Consider the following 18,333-nt stretch of genomic DNA (forward strand, 5'->3'; position numbering starts at 1 on the left):
ATACGACTGTGGCCTAGCAGTTTATAGCTAAAGCAGAGCTGAATTTCAGATAATTTCAAATTTAGCTGAAATCTGATAGTTTCCAAGTCAGATAAACATTTGTGAATCCAAAAAAGTTACACAATCGGCTGAACACAGCTTTCATTAACTTATCAGTTGAATGCCTACAGATGTACTTAAAATTAGGGCAGGTAAAATTAAGGGAAAAACAGATTGAAACAAAAAAGTTGTAGAATTTTGCAATGTTTTATTTGAAGTGAACTTCTGCCCCTCTGCTCACATCTGACTATAACATTGTAAAGAAATTATGTTTTAGTTTAGGAATACACCTAAGGAAGTAGATGTGCAGCAAATTATAGTAGAGATACTCTAGGTCCCGAGCAATTACGGTGATGAATGCAGTTTAATTAGATAGCTACTACAGGAGACCAAAATATAATATTTTTATATTGCTTGACTCATCTGTTAATCGTGCCAGTTTAGGTCGTCATTTCTGTTATCATCCAAATGCTGCTCTTTTTTTTAATGCAAAGCCAGTAATGTCAATTGGTTGCAATGGATGTAACTAAAGAGTAGATTTTGCCCAATGGGCTGGATTCTGATTTCGTTTAGTTCAGTGCTAATCAAGAATAACTCTACCTGAAGTCAATGGAGTTATCCATGTGTAAAAATAGATGCAAATTCAGAATTACGCCAAACGTCATTCAATCATTTTCCAGAATGCTCTCTGGAGACTATGGGTCACTGGGTACGGTAGTGCCGTTCCATGTATGAAAGGACTGCTTTTTCATTTCTCCATCTTTACTCTCAAATTAAGCTGGGGAAGTTTAAAAAAATTAAGAAGTCAGTTTGTGGGTTATTTTTCATTCTGTTGCAATGAAAAGTAGAATCATGAGAGGAAAGGGGCTAAAAAATAATTCTCTGTTGTGTGAACTTAAAAAGAAAAGCCAATAAGGCCATGCACACTAATGCTGAGAAAAAGGAAATGGTACTTCATTTCAGCCAAAGTCATAAATCTTACAGGCCAGATTCTAACAGCAAAACGGCAAGCAGGGGAATTTTTATAAACAGATAATTAGTTCTGAGCTGAGATCGGGTTTACTGTACTGTGTATTTTGTGTCTGTAGCACTGCCTGTATATTGTTTCCCGAATGTTCAAAGTATTGTGTGAGGGTTTAGCATTGATTGCCACCGACTTGACTGGGAGATGTGTGGCTGAAACTCCCACAAACTGCTATAAAAATGACATGTGCAGATGGATATTTTTGCTCCACATAAAGCCAATAATAAAATTCTTCCTGAGCAAGATTTTCAAAGCAGAAAATGCCCTGGCAGCACTGTGTTCATAAATCCATTTCTGCCATGGGGAGGAATGGATAAAACAGAAGATGGGTTTACAGGCCTAATCCAGAAGAAAATAGTCATGCCTCACTGGATGTGCAAAGCACCAAAGGATGAAGACGCTGGATGAGTAGCAGGCTGGCTTATCCAGGGGAAAGGTTGGCCTGCTGAACAAGCCCAAACAGGAACATGAGAAACAGTTCGGCAGCTACAAGTTGCAGTGCTGCCTAGAGGGAAGAGAAATCATGTCGACAGTTTTCCACATGGTCTCAAGCAGGGAGTCTGCCAGGTCCTGTGCTTGGATACCCTGTGTTGTTGTTTTAAAATGACAAATATCTCAGTTATTGGTAGATGTGAGAGGGTCTCTACTTACCCGAATAGCTAGAAAGGGGTGATAGTTTGAGAAATCTGTTCCCAGTTATTGCATGCAGTATTATATGGCAGCACCTGTTGATTAGCAGGGGTTCTCATAACAAAATTTTTGGCGGCCTCAGAGTGCGGCCACCAACTCTCGCTGGTGGCCGCTGTTACAGTTTTAACTAAAATTCCTAATTAAGTTTAGGAAAGACAAATAAATTTGTATGGATATTTTGCCGACTCTAATAAAAATAATGTACACTTGTCTCTATTCTTTACAGGCCTAAACAGAACAAAAATTAGGTGCTTTGCATGTTCTTGTCTTTGTTGTTCTTTATTTTCTTTTTTGGTTGTTTTTTAAAAGACTTGCTAGCTAGTAAGTCTGCTGCTGTGAAAAGTGATATGTGTATGTTTGTTAATATCACTTTTCACAGCAGTAGATTTACTCAGTCCTGGCAAGCCCAGGGACAAATTAAGCCCTGGATGGGAAGGTGGGTAGAGAGGCAGTGGGGGCCAGAGGTGATGGGGATAATGGATGGGAGGTCAGGGGAGGCAGTGGGTGCCAGGGGGGAATGGATGGGAGTGAGCCCAGGCCTGGAGCCTGCTGTCCTCCACCCTAGGGAAGGTGGGGAACTCACTAGCAGCCTGCTCCTCCAGCATTTGTGTCTCCAGAGGGGGGGCAGGACCCAACCCCTGCTGGCAGCCTAAGGGGAGGGGCCACTGCTTTGCCCTCCACCCCCATCACTGCTCAGGAGGCTGTGGTGGCAAGAAAACCCCCTGGTGGCCGCATGCGTCCACAGTGGCTGCATTTGAGAAACACTGGAAATTTGATATTGAGGCATGGCAGATCTGGAAATCTTCAGCCCAAAAGACCTCTCCCCCTCCCAGCTGAAGTTAAGAACAGAACTGTCAAGGCAACAACTTGCTCCCTTTAAAACTATTCCCTGGCTGACAGAAGTTTAATCAACCAAGGAGAATCCACCCCTCTCACCTGGATATTTGAGAATGAACTCGGCTCAAGGTCATTCCCAGTTCCCTGAGCATCTGGGTAAGTCACAGGCTCTCCAAGTGGGAAAGAAGCAGTCATAAGCAGTAGCAAAATTTTGCTTCAGGTAGTGCAAAGTCATGGCTAATGGCATGGCAACTCCTTAAAATAAGGTCAGCTTTGTTGCTAGGCAGCTCCAAAGTCCAGAGGAGCTGCTGTAGGCTAGCAGCAATGGAGACTGCTTCCTGCTAGCTATGGCCCCAATGCACTATACTGATTGTACTTACTACTTTCTCCCTACTTTGCACTCATTGTGCTTCAACCCCATACAAGGCCAACTATCATGGCGGCTCAGTCAAATCACACTCCCTTGTTGGCCTGAGGGATCACTGGAGAAATACACAACATGCTGACTGCACAATGTTTGTCAGCTCCGGGGTTTAGGGCCAATGCTCAGGTCCAAAACTCAGACGCCCTACTAGGGATCGCTAGACTCCAGGGCCAATCTCAATTTACAGTGTTAAACTGCAATTATGATTCTTTAAACATTCAGCCTAGTGATATCTTTAAATCTTTAACTCTTTAAACACATCACTGGCTCCCACTGAACTGATTAACTGGATAAATGACCATGGTCAAAAGACATGAAGATGGGTCCAAATTTAATCTGAGTGGAACAGAGTGGGAAATCTCATTCAAAGTACTGGACCAAATGAAAAGCTACAATACAAACAAAGGTTTTGTTTTACTATTTTAATGGACAGACAAAAATTCTTCGAAACTGTCATTTGGCTTAAGTAGCAACGTGCAGTAGAGTAAGCAGTGGTGATGGGTTCTACAACTGCCAGACAAATATGAGTGTGCCAACATATGTATTTCCAATCCTGAGCTCAGGGAGAAGCTACAAAGATATTGACCATACCACTAAATGTAAAATCCACACCCAAATCCAGGTTCAAGGAAGGTATTTGGATCTATTTTGTGTAACAAAATAACAAATCTTTCTAGCAAACACTTCACTTCAGTTCAGCAGGTTCTCTGTACAATTTTTTTTATTTAATAATATACTACTTCTATAGCAGGCATGGCGCAATGGTGGCTCATGGCTCCTTTACAGTTAAAGTCTGGCTCCTGGAGCCCCCACATACATGTACCCCTCCATTCTCCACCTACAAAACTAGTTTTGGGGGGGGGCGGCTTGGGGCTTCTGCCCTGCGGTGGGCTGGTGGGACTAGGGGCCTCTACCCTGTGGTGGGGTGGGGTAGCCCTGCGGGGGGGGAGGGAGGGGTCTAAGGACCAGGGCCGCCCAAAGGGGGGGCAAATGGGGCAATTTACCCCAGGCCCTGGGCCTAGCAGGGGCCCCCACGAGTTTTTCGGGGCCCCTGGAGCAGGGTCCTTCACTCGCTCCGGGGGCCCCGGAAAACTCTCGCGGGGCCTGGGCCCCCGGAGCTTCTTCGCTCCCGGTCTTCGCTGGCCGGGGGTCCTTCCTCTCCAGGATAGAAGGACCCCCCCACCGCCGAATTACAGCCGAAGCGGGACCCGCCGCCGGAGTGCAGCTGGGTCTTCGGCGGTAATTCGGCGGCAGGGGGGTCCTTCCATTCTGGGACCCACCGTCGAAGTGCCCCGAAGACCCGCGGTGGGGGCTGCACTTCAGCGGTGGGTCCCGCTTCGGCGGTAATTCGGCGGAGGGGGGTCCCCGCCATGGGTCTTTGGAGCACTTTGGTGGCGGGTCCTGGAATGGAAGGACACCCCCCCCCCGCCGACTTACCGCTGAAGCGGGGCCCCCCGCCGCCGAAGACCCTGGGCCCCCGGAATCCTCTGGGTGGCCCTGCTAAGGACTTTAGCCCCACGGGTGGGCGCTGCTCCTGGCAGGCACAGCGCCCCAGGGCAGGCTGTGCATGTCTTGCGGCTCTCAAACTTCTGAAGATTATTGTATACGGCTTGGAGGGTCAGTAAATTTGGCCACTCCTGTTCTATAGCATCTGCTTTTATTAACTGTGTAATACTTACCATTCTAATTCTTTAGATGTTTTATTATAATTAATCACTTTATTTCACTCCCACACCACCAAAATAAATATCCTCCAGAGCTCTAAACATTCCAAGAGGAATTACTTTAACAAGAGTTATGAATATGCATTGCTTTTATTTGATTTTATTGTGAACTGTATTTAATAAAAAGCTCTGGATCTCGATTACTTTCTTTGTAGAATATTTACTATTGGTGCACCATCCTTTCAAAGGGAAGTGCATACTCTTTAAATAAATCAATCAATAGCCTACTTTGCTCTTATATAGTGATTTCCATACATGGATCTTGAAGTGCTTTACGAAGTCCATACAAGCCCCATTTTACACACAGGTTAAACCAACAGAGACTTGCCCACAGTCATGCAGTGAAAACAGAGTAGAGTGGCTTGGCTTGACTAATACAAGACCCTCGGGTACCATGGTGATGAGAGCAGTGCAAATACATGAGTGAGAGAAGCAGTAAGAGAACACAAGTCTTATCTCCCAGCACCTCTAGAGCATGCACAGCTGCTTCTTTCAAAAGTTAGCCTCTAAAGAGCTTTCTGTACCTTTTGTATCATTTGCTTAAATGCTAATTTGAAACTTCTTACAGCCGTATTGCTCAGTTTATTTCCACCCCACCATGCCTCTAGAAGCCGCAGTAAAAAAGGGTTAATACTTGTCCTTTTTTTCCATTGGCAGATGAGCACCCTGTTACAAAATGATGAGACTCTCCACACTTAAAATGTGACCTACTGGTGTCACAGAGCATCCTAAATATGGCAGTGTATTGTATAAATCAACTACGCCATTTAGTTCAATTCCACTGGTGTAGAACACACATTCTTCTACTTTTTTTAATATTAGATGACCTCAAATGTACCAACATCCTGTCTTACTTAATACTTCTAACAAGTTCTATCAAATGCCATGACAAAATCAGACAGCACTACAGGCAACGAAATCATTCACTAGGAATTCATTTTTTAATCCAAAAATTAGATGTGCCAGATAGTTCTGACATGGTTTATCGTACAGCCTGAGGATCATACGGGCTCTACCAAAAGGAATCTAAATGACTGCTGAAGACAAAGCGTATTTACACATATAATAAATAGATAAAATTGCGGTCTGCACTTTGTTTCAGGTTTCAAAGCTAACTTCCGGCCACCGTTCAGAGAAATATTTTGCATTTCAGTTTCTGAGTCACCAATTTCAGCAAGTGCACTGCCTGGAATTACTAAGAATAAGAGCTGATCAAAATATTGCAATTTGATTCAGAAAGTTCTTTTAAATTGCGACACAGGAACTTTTTATGTGGTTACTGGACAGAGAAATCATTTTGGGGCAGATACAGCCATAGGGAAAGCAGGATAAAATACAAAACCATCTTCCACAAAAAGTCGAGCTTTCCATTGAAAGTATAGGGCAGTGTCTAGTATTATTCAGAAATGTTTGGTAGCCTTTTCCCAAAAGCTGCTTTCACTCTCCTGGTTAAGGAATATAAAACAATATGTACGCTCCAGAAACAAATCTGAATCACGGAAGAACGAAAAACATTCCTGAAAAGAATCTGCTACGAAACTGAAATTCGGAGACCGCCGCAGTGTTGTGTCTAAGTTGAGTCATCAGTTCCCTTTACACCCTAATAATCATCGGCACTTTGATCAGAATGACTGATCTGAATGCTACTTTGTGTTTGTATTTTTAAGAGCTTCCCTATGTAAACAAGCACGCTATCATCTTGCGGACAGGGTTACATTTGTGGAATCATGGGGAACATCTGTCAGAAACAGATATCGCTTTCTTCAATCAACCTAGCATATTCTGAATCACTTTAATTGTGGTACAAAAGAGGCAGCCCAAAACAGGTCCATTATCATAGCAAAATTATGCCACCACCTCTAAGTGTTAGCAGCTTGATCTTACTGTACTTTCCTTGGACAGTGTGCTATTAAGATTAAATTTAAAGTCCCCATGAAGGAACTCCTCTGGAAAGTAGCTCATGGGAGTATGGAAGGACCTCTGTTCCCTTCAGCCCCACAGTGAAACCAGTTCTGCTAGCAAAAGACAAGGAAAGAAAAAGAAAATTATTTAACACAGTTTAGAGCAGGGAGGGACTGGACTCTCACCTGTTAACATAAGGAGTAGCTCTATAGGGTCGTAGGAGCTGTTCATAAGAACGTAAGAATGGTCATATTTGGCTTGCATTAAGATGTTTTCCCATCATACACACTCATTACATGTTGCTATTGAAATACCCTTGTGTTCCCATCCAAGCATTTTTCAAAAAGAAAAACTACAAAATTTTCAGACGCATTTATTAGTTTCCAGCCAGTAAGTCACCCTTCTTTTTCCTCTTTGCTTTTTCATCTCTGCCTTCTCCTTTCCCCAGACCTACTCCTTTTGGATTTTGTGTATTTTCTCTACCTGCTCCAGCACCCTCCTTGTTTCCAGTCCAGTATCCTCTCTTCTGACAGCGGCCAGTGCCAGATGCTTCAGAGGGAATGAACAGAACAATTTATCGAGTGATCCATCCCCTGTTATCCAGTCCCAGCTTCTGGCAGTCAGAGATTTAAGGATAACCAGAGCATGGGATTGCATCCCTGGCCATCTTGGCTAATAGCCATTGATGGACCTATCCTCCATGAACTTATCTAGTTGTGGGTTTTTTTTTAACCCAGTTATACTTTTGGCTTTCACAACAACCTCTGGCAATGAGTGCCACAGGTTGACTGTGTGTTATGTGAAGAAGTATTTCCTTTTGTTTGTTTTAAACCTGCTGTCTATTTCACTGAGTGAACCCTGGTTCTTGTGTTATTTGAAGGGGAAAATAACACTTCTTTAGTCACTTTTTCCACACCATTCATGATTGTATAGACCTCTATCATATCCCCCTTTAGTCGTCTCTTTTCTAAATTGAACAGTCCCGTTCATTTTAATTTGCCCTCAAATGGAACCTGTTCAAGACCCCTTATTATTTTTTATTGCTTCTCTGTACTTTTTCCAATTCTAATCTATCTTTTTTTGAGATGGGGCTACCAGAACTGCAGGCAGTATTTCAGGTGTGCGCACACCATGCACTTATATAGCAGCATCATATTTTCTGTCTTATTATCTATCCCTTTCCTAGTGGTTCCTAACATTCTGTGAGCTTTTCTGACTGTGACTGCACCTTGGGCAGATGTTTTCAGAAAACTATCCACAATGAATCCAAGATCTTTTTCCTGAGTGGTAACAGCTAATTTAGACCCCATGATTTTGTATGTATAGAATCACAGAGTTTACGGTCAGAATGGACCATTATGATCATCTAGTCTGACCTCCTGCACAACGCAGGCCACAGAATCTCACCCACCCACTCCTGTATCAAACCCCTAACCTATGTCTGAGCTATTGAAGTCCTCAAATCAGGGTTTAAAGACTTCAAGGTGCAAAGAATCCTCCAGCAAGTGACCATAGGCGCCGTTGGGGTTACGTTTTCCAATGCGCACTGCTTTGCACTTATCAATAATGAATTCCATCTGCCATTTTGTGGCCCAGTCACCCAGTTTTGCCAGAACCAGACAGAGAGGAAGGGGAAAAAAAACAACGCTATGGTGAAGAGACACCAACAGTGAGGAGAGGGAGAGGATACTGGATGGTGCACCAATGCCTACAGGCACCATATGTTAACTCAGGACTAAATTCAGTCTTTGCCGCTCCTTAGGCCAGTAAGATCTAGGAGTATTAATGAGACTGAGCCTTTAAGAGGTTGCACTTTACATTCTCTATAGTAACATATCCTCAAATGGATGATGGAAGGATCAGTATTGATGGGCTGTAGAGGGAGCCATTTCCAGCACTTCATAGTAAGGCTTTGAGGGATGAGAAGAACATAAGAATATTAAGAGCCTCTTAAAAGAAAAATGAGCATAAAATAAAAAAGGGGTGGCACTGAAATTAAGAGGGGAAAGGAAGGGAAGGTGCATAGAAATAAGAGGAGAAGCAAAGGCAGGAACAAGGAGGGTGCTGGAGTAGGTAGAGAAAATACACAAAATCCAAAAGGAGTAGGTCTGGGGAAAGGAGAAGGCAGAGATGGAAAAGCAAAGAGGAAAAAGAAAGGTGACTTACTGTCTGGAAACTAATAAAATGCATCTGAAAATTTTGTAGTTTTTCTTTTTGAAAAATGCTTGGATGGGAACACAAGGGTATTTCAATAGCAACATGTAATGAGTGTGTATGATGGGAAAACATCTTAATGCAAGCTCTTATTCAAGCCCTTTAACACAGCATGTAACTGGAGAGTAAAGCTGGTTAATGAAAGAAAGCTACAAGATTATAAAATTGCTTCTCATACATTTAGACTAACTTAAAATCCAGTGGGTAGCTTCAATCTTCAAACTATCATTTAGGGTTTCATAAAAGGGATCGTTCATATGTTACCTGAGAACATTACAATAGTTCACTTACTTTCAACTAAATTTGGAAGGAAATGGATGCAGACATTCCCATACTGCAGGTAGGAGACAGATCATGCTGGCCAGATCTGAAAATGACGTGTGCATCTAATTAGTTTTCTGTATCAGTATGGACAACCAGGTTTAGCAAAACACAAAGCAACAGGGCTTTTTGACTCTGACTTCCATAAAGTGTTTGAAGTTTATTGCTCCAAGATACAAAGTAAACTAAAAAGAAGGCAAGAGTAAAAAAAAAACAGGGATTAAGGGAGAGGTTCAATGATTTTGGAATTTAAGCAGGCATGCAATATAGACTTAGCAGCTGGCTTCAAGAAAGCACTGCCAATACTAACAAAACCTTTCCAGTCTAGCACTGCATATCAGTGGGTGGTGTACAAACATACGTAAATGTTAACTTTGCTGTAGGATAGGTAGGCAAAATTTGAGGTGAGTAATTTTGTCTGTTGTGGTTCCTGTTTAGTTTATTTTGCAAAAACTCCTAAATACCATGATAAAAAAACATAAGGGCACTGGAGAACAAACTAAAAGATTCTTTATAAAGTCGAGAACTGATAAAGACAGTTAAAAATAATTAATGCTACCTTGTAATCTCCCTCTGCTTCTCCATACCAATGTAATTCAACCAGAAAACATGAGTCCAGATTTTATTCCCCCTCTGCCCACCATTTCATCCTATATACAAAAGGAAAATTTCAAGATTTTAACAAATATATGCATACCAACTGTGCCACAGTGGTGAAGTCTTTTATTACTTTCAAGTTGCTCAGTAAGTATCAATATGGATTAATCTAGTAGAGGGATCAGCAACCTTTGGCACACAGCTCACCAGGGTAAGCACCCTGGCAGGCTGAGCCATTTACCTGCCGCGTCCACAGGTTCGGCTGATCGCCGCTCCACGCCAATGGGGGCTGCGGGAAGCGGCAGCCAAATCTGGCATAAGACAGCTTCCTATTTGGTAAACAGAGGAAGTTCTGAATAAATATTTGTTCCCCCGTATTTATTTTTTCTACTCAGATTTAGGTAAGACAAGAGAATGTTTTATGAGTAAGCTGATTTTAGCGTTTATCCAGTCTGTATAATTTGGTCCATAACATAACAGGGCTTCTGGTCTCAGAGATGCACTACGGATTCTATTGCCATCATAATGAAACCACACAAGTTCACTTCTCCTTTTATTTTACAATCATCTGAAGGATGTATTGTAATGGCAGAGTTAGTCGTGTATTGGTGATTTAAGAATATTAAGCAATATGCCTCAGTCACCAATCTCTACCTCCATGTAAAATGGTTAAATTGAAAAGAAAACAGTAACTCTCCCACTTGGAGGCATGATGACCATGTTGTGGCTATCTAACCAAAAATTAGTAGGCATCAGATTACATACAGTAAACTCATTAGTGAAAAAAGCAGGAAACAACTGTCCCCCTCCCCAGACACTTCTCCTATTCTTCTTGCTCTCCAGCAAGATGAAACTTTATTGATCTCCAATTCTGGATAAATATGTTGAGACTTGGCTATCAGTTACCCAGTGTTAAAGAGTACCCTTCCTGATTTACAGAGGAAAACTACCTTTTCAATATGTAGATAAGGGCTTGTAGACACAGTGGGGTAATGTGCCTTACAGGGATGTGATTTCTGAGTGAATTATCGTATATACTCATTCATAAGCTGATTTTTTTTAGTAAAAAAGGGAAGCACCAGAGAAGGGGGTCGGCTTATGAATGGGCATAGAGAGGTGGGACACAGCCCCTCCCCCCAACAGAGGGAGCAAGGAGAGGCAGCACAGCCAGAAGGGAAGAGGCGGGGCCAGAGTCTCTCCGCTTCTGGCCACGCTGCTCTCCCCGCAGCCTCCGAAGCAACTGCAGCTCCGGGGCCGGCAGGCTGTGGCTGCGCTGCCTGGCCCCACCTGCCAAAGCACGTTCCGGCCGAGCCGTCTGGCCCAGCCAGCTGGAACATGCTGTGGCTGTACCACCCAGTCTGGCCCGCCGGAGCAGGCTGTGGCCGGGCTGCCCAGCCTGCCGGAGCAGCTCCTGTCAGGCCAGAGACATTCTCCCCTGGCCCTCCCCAGATAAAGTGGGAAGGGATGGGATGGGGAGAGTGTGGGGGTCCCGGGCTAGCTGTGGGGTCATGTGGGGGGTGGTCACAGGAGTTACTCTCCTGACCCCCAGCTTCTCCCCCACAAATCATTTTCCTGCCAGTTGCCTTCCCAGCCCATCAGGGTAAGCAGCTGGCGCGCTGGGACACTTTGTTTACTTAGGTTTACCTCCGAGGCCTGCGGACGCTTAAGGTAAACAAACCATCTCGACCTGCCAGTGGCTTATCCTGATGGCCTGGGAGCCAAAGTTTGCTGACCCCTGAATTATAGGGTCGGCTTATGAATGGGTTATAAACATTTTCCATTTTTACTTATCCATCTTGGGAGGATCGGCTTATAAATGAACCGGCTTATGATCGAGTATATACGGTAATATGTTGCACATTAATTGGTCCGTGTAGACCCTGCTGGTGTGCTCTAAAGAGTCTCAAGAGCCCTTTAGCATAGTACTGTCTCAAACAGCACCACATTAAAGCGCACTAGTGCATACCATCAGGGCCTACATGGACCAATAAATGCACAACACATCTGTGCACTTCAGAAATCAAACCCTTATAGTGCATGTTGCTGCTCCATGTAGACAAGCCTTAAATGACTAATAACTGGTTACTTCCAGTAAGTGTATGGTACTAAAACAGCAATGGACAACTAATCTAGCATCACGTTTTTTGAGCTTTACTAGACTAAGATCTCTAGTTTCCCTCTAACTCTCCAATGCTTCCCACTCAGTTGTTCATACTGTAATACAGGCTGCTCCAAAACCCCACTCCTGTGAAGACTAGCAGCACTGATTCACAGAGGCCAGACAAGTGACTCATAACTAAGGCAGAGGGAGGACGAGAGAACAAACAACACGTGAAAGAAGTGTAGTCACACTGCTTAATGTGCTATTGGAAGGTGCTCAGATATAAGGTTGTGAGCATGCTTTAAGACTCTATATAGAACAGAACAGAAGAAAGCTAATGACAAAAGTGCCAGTGCTGGTAGATATACATTCAAGTGGTAGGGAATCCTTAAAGATAGTTACAAACTGAATTTAATGAATAGAAACATGTCTTTTCTCTTATTTAAGAATTCTTTCTTCAAACTTGGAGGTTTGGAGAAAACAAATGGATCAGATACAGCTGCCTCCTTCAAACCTCCACCTCTCCCTCCCTGGGTCTGATTCTGATTCTTTGTTAGTGTAAATCAGGAGTTGCCCAATTGAAGTCAATGGAATTGCACCAGTGCTTTACTGAATTGGGGCCCAACTGAGTAATAAAGCAAAAGAGTAACATGGTGCTAGGAGCAAAGTGGGGAGCAATTATAGAGGAGTGCTGGGCTATTGGGTGGGGCAGAGCTTTGGGAGGCTGAAGGAAAAGACAGGAAAGTGACTTGATGAGAGAGTGTTCATGGATCATAGTAACACAGCGAGGCAGAAAGCGCCAGATTGAATGCAGTTCAGAGACAGGGGATAAATACGAGGAAGGAGGAGCTGGAAGTGGCAAAAGACAAGGGATGAGTCCCAGGCTACCATGCCTGGAGGCTACAGAGCATGATGTGTGGGGAAAGGAGAAAACTCTGAAGAAAAGGGAAGCGATAGACATAGTCAACAGGAGGCATCTGGAGTTCAGTGAGGATGAAAAGATGGAGATGTAAAAACCATAAATGGTGGACAGCTTAATAGAGGCAGAGTAGGAGCTCATGAGGGAGCAGAAAGAGGGATGGAGGAGTAGCAGGAGATAGGAATTAATAAAAGACTGATGGTAGGAAAGTAAGGAGGTGTGGCAGAGATGGGAGGGCAGTGTGGGTTCTGTGCCGGGAACCAGGATTAGGAGGACAGATGTCACCAGCAGCTAAAAGGATGTTTCAGAGGAGCAGGTGAGCAGAAGATTTGTGAAAGTGAAGAAGGGAAAGCAACAAATGTGGGAGAACAGGAAGAAATACAGTTAATAAGAGCAGTGACTGGGTGACGGAGGGGAAAGATGTAGAAATGGAGATTGGAAAAGAACAGAAGGAGAAGAGAAGATGAAAAAAAAAGATAAAGAGCATGTAAGAAGGGAAAGAGTTGCTGTGCTGGAATCAGAGGTCAAACAAAAATGTCCCTCCCAGCTGAGCATAAGCCTGCCTGCGACTTTGGGCCCTGACTGTAAAGTAACCTTCCTAGTATTTTGGAGAATGAAGCACTCAAAACGTTCTGTACTTCCTTCTAAAAGAAAAAGGACTCAAGCACTTGTGGGAGAACTGTCACTAACAGGTAAAATGGCATATAAAAGGCACTTTACATATCATTTCTGACTTCTTAATCAGAATTAGCATGAGAACTGTGTTACATTCATATCAAAATCTCCAAAATGAGTATTTGCTTAGCAAAGGCTAAAAAGAGGAACAGAGAGGTTGAAAGGCCAGCTGACCCAATTAATTTCTATTCCAGGTAAGTTTCAAGCTCTGATGACTGCTACTAAAAGGTCACTTCTGCAAATGTATGGCCTACCAGAAGGTCTTGAAGAAGAAGACCTGGCCTCCTTTTTTGTTTCCTTCTTGAATTACTGGAGTTCATCTTTGAGAGATCATTCAGTTTCAAGGCTGTCTTCAGCTCTGCCAGACTTACTACTATCTTAATATGCAGAGATATCCGCATACAATCCAAATACTGTGAATGGCTACATTTTTGGGATGTGTGTACATGCAAGTATGTGAGTATCCAATAGATACAGATGACTCAGAAAACTGTGGGGAGAAGGTGATGGAGGAAGCAAAGCAGGGCAATGGGAAGAGGGGTGAGAGCCAGCTGATGCTTAAAACGGCTGTCACTACACGGTAGCATCTAGTTCTTTTTTAAAAAGTCTGTGTTACTAGAAATCTGGTCAAATGGTGGGATTTATGTACAAGTTATTTGGGGAATCATCTCCTCCACCTCTAAAATATTGAAATTCAGGAGAAAGAGGTTACTTACCTTGTACAGTAACTGGAGTTCTTCGAGATGTGTCCCCCTATGGGTGCTCCATGTGAGGATGTGCATGCATCTGTACACTCTTGATCAAAGATATTTATCCATGGGTCTACGCCCTACACACTCTCATGCTGTGGTATGAGGCATGTAGTGGACTACTGCCATTCCAGTTCCTTCTCACCCAGTGAGAGACTGAGGCAGGGGAGAAGGAAGGTGGGCAATGGAGCATGCATACTGAAACACCTTGAAGAACTCCAGTTACTGTACAAGGTAAGTAACCTCTACTTCTTCGAGTAGTGTCCTTACCATGTCAGGAGACTCCCGAGCAGTACCTCCATCACAGAGGAAAGTGCTGAGGCACTGGATTCAGTATGATTCGTAGAACAGCATCAGCAAAGCCATATCGGCTCTGGAAACAGTCAAGAGAGCATAATGCTGGGAAAACGTGTGCAACAAAGACCAGGTGGTTGCCCTGCAGATATTTGAGACAAGGGTATTTTTCAGGTGGGCAACAGAGGTAGACTGAGCCCTGATGGAGTGAGCAATTACTATCATAGGGGGATGAACCCCTGAGACTTTGTCACAGGAGAAGATGCATCCTGCAACCCATTTAGACAGTCTTTGGGAGGAAATCACATGCCCTTCCATTCGTTCTACAATCAAGATGAAGAGTTTAGGAGAAGTCCTAAAGGGCCAAGTCCAGTTGCAACAGGCAAAGGCTATTTTAACATCTAGTGTATGGAGGCTTGTTTCTTCCTTTGGAGTGTGAGGCTTGAGATAAAACACTCTCACCAGAGAGCCAACTAGGAGCCACGCTTTGAGGTGAAGCGCTGAGAGGTTGGGGTGGGTGATGGATCCCGACTCCTGGATGAGGAGAGTTGCTATCAGGGGAAGACAGAGGAGTGGTTGCAGGGGCATACGAACTACAGCTCTGCAAATGACACCTGGCTTGGGCATGCTGGTACTACGATGGCTATGAATATCTCCTGTTTCAATTTGTTCACGACCTTGAGCAGGAGACGCATGAGGGGAATAAGCATATAGCAATACATAAGGCTAAGGAACGATCAGGGCGTCTCTCATTGATTTGTGGCCGCTCCTTTCCCTCAAGCAGAATCATCTGCACTTTGGACTGGATGGAGTTGCAAAGAGATCTATCTCTGGATGAACCCAAGACAGACATTTCTTTCTGAATATCTTGTTATCCAGCTTCCATTTTTGATCAGTGCAGAAGCATCTGCTAAGGGAGTCCGCCACTACGTTCTGTCATCCTGTAGATAAGCCACTGAGATCTCTATGCAGTGTGATATGCACCAGTTCCATAGTTTTACAGATTTGGTGCAACAGGACTAGGATCTTGCTCTTCCTTGTCAACTGATATAATACATTGCTGTTCCGTTATCCAGCACTACTCTGATTGGGCAACCTCCGGTATGGGGTAGGAAGTGCTGGCAAGTGTAGTGAACTGCTTTGAGCTCTAGCACGTTGATATAGAGGATCACCTCCTGAGGTGCCCATTAGCCCCAAGCTGTGAGGTTCTGGGAATGAGAGACCCAGTCTATCAGGGAAGCATCTGTGGTGATGATGAGCCTCATAAGAAGAGGCTGTAGGAATGGAACTCCCATGCACATTTTTTTGGATTCCTCCACCAATCTAAAGTATCAAGGACTTTCTGAAGTACGGACAGCTGTTTGGATAGATTGTGCTTGCTGGGGATGTAGACAGTTCTCAGTTAGGTTTGACATCAAGTGCGCAGTCTTGCTAAGGGTGTCACAAATATAACGGCTTCCATATGGCCCAGAAGTTGTATGCAAACCCTTGCTGCATTTCACAGGCTTTGCTGTACTGTTGAAACAAGGTTAGACATTGTGGCAAAACTGTCCTTAATCAAGTACATCTTGGTAGTGGAAGAGTGATCCTGATGAAGCCTGTGTGTTGAGTGGGCATGAGAGTAGACTATTCCACATTGAAGCGGAGGTCTAGTGAGTGGAACAGAGCTAGGGCTTTGCTGCCTGAGCCTTGAGAAATAGGCAACCTTTCAAGAGCCAACTGTCCAGGTAGGGAAAGGCAATTATCCCCATCTAGCGAACACTGGCTGCGGCAGCTGACAGGACCTTAGTAAAGACCCTTGGGGCAGCGGAGAGGTCAAAAGGTAGGACATGATACTGGTAGTGGTCCCTGTCTACCACGAAACTTATGAATTGTTTGTGTGAGGAATGTATGGTGATAGAGAGTCCTGAAGCTTGAGGGGAAACAAACCAATCTCCTGGCCTGCGTGCAACATACAACTCTGTTAGAAAGTTCTAAACATTTGAGGAAAAAATGCTATAACACCACAAACTTTCACAAATTCCATGTACTACATAACTGCTTATTGGGCTGCAGCTAAAACTATCCACAACATATAAAGATGCATCAGGAAAACACATGTGCTCTTCTGCTACCACAGCCTTTCACTAGCTTGTGTGTGCCGAGCCATCCAATAACAAAATAACGTGAAACTTAAAATGTATAAAGCAACTGAACAGCTGCAAAATATTTAATATTAAGTACCACTCAGCAGCTGAAAAAACAATTGCTTATAGAAGACACTCAACATTATTCAATAGTTGGAAAAAGCTACTTGTGAAACAATTAACATTTACTTGGCTGCTTAAAAATATTGTAGGTACAGTTCAGATCACTCAAGAGGCTGGACAAGCAACCTTTTCATATTCTTGAATGGACATATAGCCCAACTCAAAGACATGAGATCTAAGGCTGTATTGGAATTGAGAATCAAGGTCTTTGAAAAGCTGAGATTTCACAGAATCGTTACAATTGCTACAGCAGTACTTCCTCTGGGATACCTGGTCTGAATCTGGTTTAGGATAGAGTCGTGACTACTTCAGAGTGAGTTATATACACAAATGGATCAAAAATACGATAAGAATAAAAATATAAAATAGCATTAAACCAACTTCTAATTAAAATCAATCCTAACAGTTATTTAGTATTTGTATTGCGGTAAAACCCAGTGGGCCATTTAGAATCAAGGCATCCTTTTGCTAAGTGCTTTAGCAACACACAGGACAAAACAGAAGAGCTTACACTTCAAATAGAAAAGAAAGTTTATAAGCAAATGTCAAAGGTACATATCTTGATAGGTTTTTTTTTTAAATATAATTTCCCACAAACAATTTTCCCACTCTATTCCTCTGTCAAGGTGCCTCAGCCAACATGTTCCACCATCACACCAATGAACGGGTCCTTGTTCCACCTTGCCTCTACACAGATACAGAATCAGGCTTGGCATGGCTTTGCCAAAGTGCTCTATAGATGTACAGCACCAATGAAATGGCTGCCTGAGGGATAGCTGGCAGACAGAGCCCAATGCAGAACTGGAGTGGGAAAATTCTAGTCAAGCTCATCAGGACAAGCTTTATTCTTACATGAAGTGTCCACTGTCTACACCAGGGATCGGCAACCTTTGGCACATGGCACGCCAGGGTAAGCATCCCTGGCAGGCTTGGCTGGTTTGTTTACCTGCTGCATCCACAGGTTCGGCCGATCGTGGCTCCCACTGGCTGAGGTTTGCCACTCCAGGCCAATGGGGGCTGCAGGAAGTGGCAGCTAGCACACCCCTGCGCCTGCGCTGCTTCCCGCAGCCCCCATTGGCCTGGGGACCCTTAAAACACATGCTTAACTTCAAATGTGAGAGTCACACTTGGTAGGATCGCGTCTTAGGTCACTTTACCCCGGCCCTGCCCTTCAGCTGAGAGAAGACAATTGTTGTTACAAGACCATTTTGAGGAACTTACAGTCTAAGTGGTAGTAAAAGAGTTATGAATATGTGTCGTATGCACAATAATCACAAAATGGAGGGCAATGTAAATAGGAAAGGAAAAAGTATTTTTAATTAAAGCCATAGCCACACCAAAATTGGTTCTACTTTGGAAAGTGACTTTAAAAATGGCATTGGGAAGTGGTTCCATTTTTTAATTTTTTTTTTTGGTGCCTTAATGATTTCCAGAGCAATTTTGCTGAATTTATAAGACAAAATATGCTTGTAACTGCCACACCCATATACTCAGCCTGAAACCTGAAAGGGGAACTATGTTCTTTTTGGTTCATGCATCATCAGCATCAGTAATGGAGAACCCTCGTTTATAAC

At 43.5% G+C, this 18,333-nt stretch overlaps 1 protein-coding gene across 3 annotated transcripts in view; it reads right to left on the reverse strand.

The window, feature by feature from the left end:
- The window catches only part of BACH2 (BTB domain and CNC homolog 2), a 252,433-nt gene that overhangs the window by 115,517 nt on the left and 118,583 nt on the right, over positions 1-18,333 (reverse strand). The gene's annotated exons all lie outside the window — the stretch shown is intronic.

Source organism: Mauremys mutica, chromosome 3, assembly GCF_020497125.1.
Source record: "Mauremys mutica isolate MM-2020 ecotype Southern chromosome 3, ASM2049712v1, whole genome shotgun sequence".
Classification (NCBI taxonomy): domain Eukaryota; kingdom Metazoa; phylum Chordata; order Testudines; family Geoemydidae; genus Mauremys; species Mauremys mutica.